Genomic DNA, 7,486 nt, shown 5'->3' on the forward strand with positions numbered 1-7,486 from the left:
GCTTATATGTAATGCAATCGAAACTGGTCACGGAATGACCAAACTCTCGGTCGCCTTCCAAATCAGACTAATTTGGGATCCAGAGCACAGCGCGTTTGTAGGAAACTACACGGCTTATGAGTTGGGTGGGCATTGCACCCTCGAGGTATGCCCGTCAAGGCATACCTGACTCAGAAACAAGGAGCACTAACTATTCCGAACGAAAAACGACGCTAAAGACGGAAAATCGTTCCACAATATATAATAGAAGTACACTTGGCTACATGCGGAATCCGGGTCCGTTTGACTCGTACACCCCCAATATTTTCTCAATTTTCACGAAATTTCGAGGGTGTACGAGTCAAACGGACCACAGATTTTAGAAACCCATGTTATACACCTTTAATCGCAGGCTTTTGAAGAATGACGAGTAGGAATCATCCATGAAGCTTCTAGAAAATTTAGAGTATAACAACTTAAGTTTTTGGAAATCGCTATTCTAGCCACTGCTTAGAAAAAAGTTTCCCTTAGCGTTAAGGAAGAGATGGTCCGTTAAAGTCATTGTGATATCGACCCTCCTTAGAGAGCTACTTCAATGGTGGACAAGACTGTATAATCTAGGTTGGGGAGTAGTGAAACAGAGCTCACATAGATTTTTCCTTGGTCAATGAACCATCCTACAACAGCAGCACACAACCGAAGCAGGTGCTTTAGCCGAAAGTACAAAGTTTCATACCTAAGCATCGCCCCAAACAAGTGCATAATATACGAAGGACTGCAAAATATATGTATGTATCTCGAATTGGGCCATGACGAATTCACGCCAAATCAACTAGCCAACTTTGCAAACCAACGAATGACAGAAACAAACCAACAACACGTCGATAATATCAACCGACACGACGCGTGCACATCAAATCCGTTTAGTTACGGTTGGTGGAAAAATTAAATATTTACATTCCACCCACAAAGTGCGCAAATACCAGCAGCCACCCAATGCCAAGACAACATGCAGCTGCAAAGAACACTTGCTCTACTCGATATTCGCTTCGAAATGTGCGCATCCTTCCATCCTGCCGATAAGCACACCCGTCAGCCTTGTGACAATTGCCCTCGTTACGTTGCTACTCTAAAACCATACCGAAACGAAATGGGAGTAGAGATTTGTTACAATTTTATTACGATTCCGCTTTTATTTTATTTCATTTTGATTTGTCTATTTTCCTTTCATATTGGGTTACGCTAAATTTTTGCAAAATTTCTACACGCTTTCATTTCGCTATTATCTTGGCAGGTCCTCTTTGAAATACATTTTACATGTTTTACTGCTGCTAGTCGCTCATAAGAAAGGGATCATTGTTTGGTTGCTGTATGCATTTGCTTGTCTGTAGTTTCGAGAGCGCGCGCCGGCCAGCGATTATCTTTGGACACGGTTTATGGTTGACATGCATTTTTATTAAGCTCTTACACATGCTCCAAGCTCTTCCAGGCTGCCACCCTCTGTCTCGTCAATTGGCGTCGCTTTACACACACACACACACACAGTTATGCAGGTACTTTAGCTGGTTGGTCCTTTTGGTTTATTGCTTTGGTTTTTGGTTTGCTGCGAAATTTATTACAGTCTCTTTCTTATTATCATAATTTTTCTCTTGGTGTTATAGTGGCTTGGTGCCATGTAGCCGTCATAAACTTGGATTCTCTTTTTCTCTGCCTTTTCTTTTTTTGAAAATTGTCTCTAGAGTACGTGCCTGAAGTCACACCACTGATGAAATGCCATCTTAATAAAAACAGATTTTATAATTATTTATTACTTATGGATAGCTCTTTGTTATTGTTGACTTAGAGGAAATTATTCTCCTGATGTTAACTGTATTAATTGGTCCGTTTGTTGAAGCGTCGCCTTTGTATTTGGTCAGGAGTCGATTAGTTCGTGGGATTACACATGTAACTCGTTACCTGCAAACTCATTACGGGGAATTATTTCTTAAAAAGGGAATGGAAATAGCCTGACGCCTGCTCCATAGCAAAACTCCTGTGATCTTATTTCATATCCATCGAACGAGACACGCAGAAGTACTGGTAAATAGTCCTCCACAAACACCTTTTCAGAAGCTACAAATACCGCTGCTTGAGTACTCCGCACTTTGAGGAAGAGGGACTGAAGCCCATAGTTTCGGATGTGTTCGAGCAACTGAGTGACTTTACAAAGTTAGCGGTGTGAGATATACTCAATTTTGAATATCCCACTTAGGACCTGCTCCGACCCAGACCACGCTCATTCATGTGAGTAACATCGATGATAAAAGTAGCTAAGTACCTAACTACTTGTAGTCTGTCGGCTTAAGAGGGCCAGTGATGTGAGGAGATTTCATAATTTTGGTCTGAAAGTGATTGAGTGAAGACGAAAATACGGAAAGGCCCACGTATTCTGATCGCATGTTATAGTCGATGATATATCTTCCCATCCCTTTACCGCGAACTCTGGTGTTCCACAGGGAAGTATATTAGGCCCCCTTCTTTTTCTAATCTTTATAAACGACATATCTAGTTGTTTTAAGTTCTCAGAGTTTCTTTTGTATACTGATGATCTGAAAATTGACTCCACAGTAGCCTGTCCTTCAGACTTTTTTAACCTTCAAAGGGATCCCGATAAATTTGTCGCTTGGTGTAATATGAATATGCTAAAATTAAGTGGAAATAAGTTTCATCATGTCAGCTTTTCAAAATCCCGCTCCTTATCCCAACTTCCTACCCAACAAAAGCAACCATGTTTTACACACGAGAATTGTTAAATCCGCTCTACAAATTTTTGAACAAAAAACTTTCCGAAGTTTTATAAACAGCGAAATACACCATACAAGCGGCTTGTCAAACATTCCTCAAACCTACTTTTCTCATTTCGCCATACACCGTGCAAACATCACCCACGTTCAAGCAAAGAATTTTAGTTTTCTTCCGGTTCATAATGTAAAAGGGTTTAGTTTTCTTCGATTTTTCTCTCTCGTGGCCTCATTCGGTAAAAATTCCATTGCGAATGAGGCGATTTTATCATACACAACGAAAGCGGTTTGATCAAAAGTCAACATGGCGGCCAGAAAATCAAAAAATTTTCGATTTTTGTTCACAATTTCCCTCAAATTGCTTGTCAAGCCTTCAAAAGCCCCCATATACAACATAAATAGCTTTGAGCAAAGGGATATTTTGCTTGGTTTGTCAAGCTGCGTGTGTGGTGTTGTTCGCTCTGCTGCTAAATATTCAAAATTTTATCGATAATTTTTTTCATTCCATCGTTATATTTTAAACTTATTTTGAACTTGCTAAATCTCGATAACGAATGGAAAGAACACGCATTGTTCGATCATAAGGATATTCATATTGATTCTTCATTAGATCCAGAAAATTATAGGAATACAACTTTTTTAATTAAAAGATTCTTCAGGTTCATATAAGTTTCCCAATTAAAAAAATTATATCTGCATTACTAACATAGCCCTTTTCTAATGCTTCAGTAGAACGTATATTTAGTAGTTTAAAAATGTGTACGACTGACTTGAGGACCAGATTGAGCACTGATATAGTTGCAGAAATATTATATACAAACCAAGGCATACAAAATAATGGTGATACTTTATTTGAACCGCAAGAACAAATTTACCAATTGAGTTAGACAATGTAATTAATTTTTATGCTAAGTACCTGAAAATGGTAAATAAGAAAACTTTGAGTAATTTGTTCGGATTTTGAGGATTTTTCATTTGTTTTTGAGGAATTTGGTAAGTTTTTTTGTGGCAACACTGGTGAACAAAGCACTGGCGTGCTATTCGAGGAATCCGACGTTCCAAAGAAAAATATATTTTTTTTGTAATTTAATTTAATTTTTAGGAACTAATTTCATTTTATTTTTTTAATTATAGTTTTTGATTTCTTTGTTTACTTTAATTTTCTTTCAATTGTTAGGTTTTGTTGATTTAAAAAGAAAACTATTTCTTCATTTCATTTTCGGATACATTTTTTATTTATTTGTATTTAATTTAAGAGGTTAGTATTTATTGCTTTAAAACGAAAAAAAAAAATTTTAAATTAATTTAATTTTTAGAAAACTCATTGCTAAAGGAGAACCAGATTAACGCTAAGAGCTACTTGTTAAAAGATCTTTCTTTCAGAAAATAGCTTTTAAGATAGTTGTCAGAATTGACAATTCGCACACCGTCTTCAAAAGAAGCATAACTTAAAATTTGGCATTTTACAAATTATGCGCTAAAAATGTACACCGAGGTTTTATTTACCTTTCAGCAAAAGAGGGAGCAAATTTTTGTTATAGTCAGCTTCTGAAGGATAGATGTCTGCTTGTAACTTGAATATCTGAAGGAGTATAGTTATAGATAATTCTCTGAATAAGGTAATAGGGTAATAAAGGTAACGTCTTTATAGAAATTTCGAGGAAATAGCTCCCTCATTTCTTCACTCTGAAACGCCACAAAAATTTCTAGAAAACTACATATCATACTATGAGAAACTTTGAATCGGTCAACTTTCGAAACACGCGCAACCGTCGCATGCCACCAGAGGTGTTCGACTCACAAACAGCGAGTAATCTGCCAGCTTATGTATACTTACGAAAGCACTTCAAAGAAAACTTAGTAGTGTACGCTGCAAATATTTATGTTAGCATAATAAATGAGGCATGTTTTAATTTTAAAAAGTTTAGAAAGAAAAAACAGAAAATATACCGAAACCAACAAGGAACTGTATATGGGTGTAGGACTATTATTTTTTGACTCACAACAAAGATGAAAGCAGTTTTTTTTTTTCAAATATGTTGGTACGTATTTGTAGTTGTTGCTTTAATTGACACATGCATTGTTGTTGTGCTAATTGCTTTAGTTGCGAACTTTGTTTTTGTTTTTACACATATGTAGTCAAGATTCTTGTTGTATACTTTTTTGTTTGCGCTGTTCTTTGTGCCCCTACTGTTGCATCTTTGTCAACATTGTTGCGTCGAGATCGGAACTAGTAGCGCGGTAGCAGTAAAGGAAACAGCTTGGCATGACCTGCATTTTCCAATTCGGTTTGTCATTTAATCATTCATGCATTCTTAGCTTTAGGAACTTAGTTGTACGTTACATTTGGGTGCTTGCCAATTCCGCTGCAACAAGCTTTCATAGACTTTTGAAGGTCCTGTAGGAAAAAAATGTGCCTACAGCTTTTACGTTTTGGAGAGCGGATAGGTCAGACTAGGCAAAGACTGATTAACTTCAATTATAATTGATCTGTAAATACATACATTTGAGTAGTCGGAAAAATTCAGGCCTATATCCATGGTAAATACTAGTCTGTTGGGCTACTAGTTCAAACAGGTATACGGAAATAGTTATGTACCCAGAAGGGCATGTTAGTGCGTGAAGATTTCCAAATGCGACCTTTGGAATTGATTTCCGTCATACCCTACTAAATTTTGGTTCTGAGACAAAGCAGTTTCATTTGTGTGATCTTCAGACGGAGTGTTTTGGAACAAATTTCCGTCATCCCTTAACAAATTTCGTTTTGCTACAAACCGATTTGGGTGTTGTGCCATTTTTTGTTTAGACGGCCTCACTCACCATTTTTCTGGCTACTATGGAGGCCCGCTGAAGGCGCTTGAGGGCTCGGAAAAACTGTTCTGCAAAAACTATCTACCTATCTGTATCGTTCCGTCGCAAACCTCTGATTTCTGCAAATGTTCAAACTAATTTTGCAAAGGACTGGCTATTTCTCTGTAGGTGTTAGCCATATTGTACTGGTTTCCACATAAATTCAAAATTTCCTCAACACGTGACGAAATTTCTCATCAAATTGGACAATTGGAAAAGATGCTCAGAAGTTGATGTAAATAGGTTTAAGAAGCAACAAAATAAAAATATAAAAATACTGGGTAATCGTTTTGAGAAATAGAAGTTGGGCTAGGCTGGGGGCCCTCAGGCAGGAAAAGCTCTTCGATTACTCTTTATAGCAAGTGACGTAAACTGATCGACTTATAGCTGCCTTCTTTCACACATACTGACCATAAACGACTGCGTCCAAAAATTGTGCTTGAAGATAGGAAGCGTCGGTTTCCTTAGCTCTGGTTCGTTATGTCTTGAAGTCGTGCAGCTGTATCAAGGCATTTGATGTAAGTATCCGGCCGTGTTAGGTCTCAATTTACTTTTTATATCAAAACTTGCTATTGTTGGAATACGGTTAGCGCAGACTTCGTACCATTCCGAAGATGTTTAAACTCGCAGCTCTAGCATATTATTTTCCTGCATTCATTTATAATTTTCATTTTTCTTCCTTTGGTATAATCAGAATGTTCTCACTCGCCTAACTATCGCTTTAGGGTTATTTGCACTCCTCGTAAGCCCCGCAGAATCTTGCAGGCACTTTTCATTCGTATGCACCTCTAATTGTGTGCAAATACGTTGTCTGCAAAATGTCCTTTGGGCGTCAAGGAGAGAAAACTGCTAAGAGCTATCCAGCGGATATTTGTTTCCACAACACATACGTACACAAACATACATGCAATTTATGAAGGACTTTTTCTTTTAAACTTGGTGGCCCTTCTGGGTGCAATTTGTGAGCTGCATCCTTCTGTTTTCGCATCACTTTCTTGCTTAGCTTTGAGCTCAAAGCTCGTTTGCCCCTTGGTTTTGTTTGCTTTCGGACTGCTTACTTTTTAATCTTTTGTCTTCATTTCTACCCTCTTTTTCCATTCCCTGCCAATTTTTTTTCTTGCTATGTCTACATGCATACATGTGCTCGTGTTGCAAATTTCCCATAGTTTTGTGCAAAACTATTTTGTTTACTAAAAACCAGCATTTTTTCTGTTTCTTTTCATTTCTTTAATTTTTACTTCTTCTCCTAACAAACAGGCTCTTCCTTCGCTGTGTATTCTTCCTATTTACATTGTTTCAGCTTATCCTCGTCGCTCCGCATATTCGTAGCATCACATCGCTTCTGCTGACCTGCCTGCCAGGTATTTGTATAGCGCCCTCACTTGGCTTGGCCTAATGATGATATCCTTAATTTGTATCCTTTGGCAGTAGGAATTATTCAAGCATTTTATCCGTTTGCCTTCATTGCTTGGCTCACATATGATTGTTGCTAAAAATTTCTCGAGCTGCTTTCTTTGCTCAATTTCATTTGGTCACATCGCATTGTCTGCATTCTAGGCGAATTTCATTTGAGGGACTTAGGATTGAACTTTATTTTTTGGCTATATTTTATTGCTTATATTCTCAGCGCTATTGTCTTGAATTGGGTTAACATTAACAAGAAGCCGACGAAATAGAATTGAAAAATGAAAAATGTACGATACCGTGTTTAATTGGATCACATACATTTTTTTATTTCGTGGCTGCAGAAATCGTGAGGTCCATGGTTTTGCTGATACTCCCAAACGGACGTCCAGCTTAAGTGGGGTTTTACATTTCTAATTGAGGTATTAGTGTAAATTTTATGGTTTAAAGCAAGCAAGCTGAATTTTTCAAGC

The sequence above is a fragment of the Rhagoletis pomonella genome, unplaced genomic scaffold (genome assembly GCF_013731165.1).
Source record: "Rhagoletis pomonella isolate Grant_MI unplaced genomic scaffold, Rhpom_1.0 Rhpom_scaffold_00448, whole genome shotgun sequence".
Lineage (NCBI taxonomy): Eukaryota > Metazoa > Arthropoda > Insecta > Diptera > Tephritidae > Rhagoletis > Rhagoletis pomonella.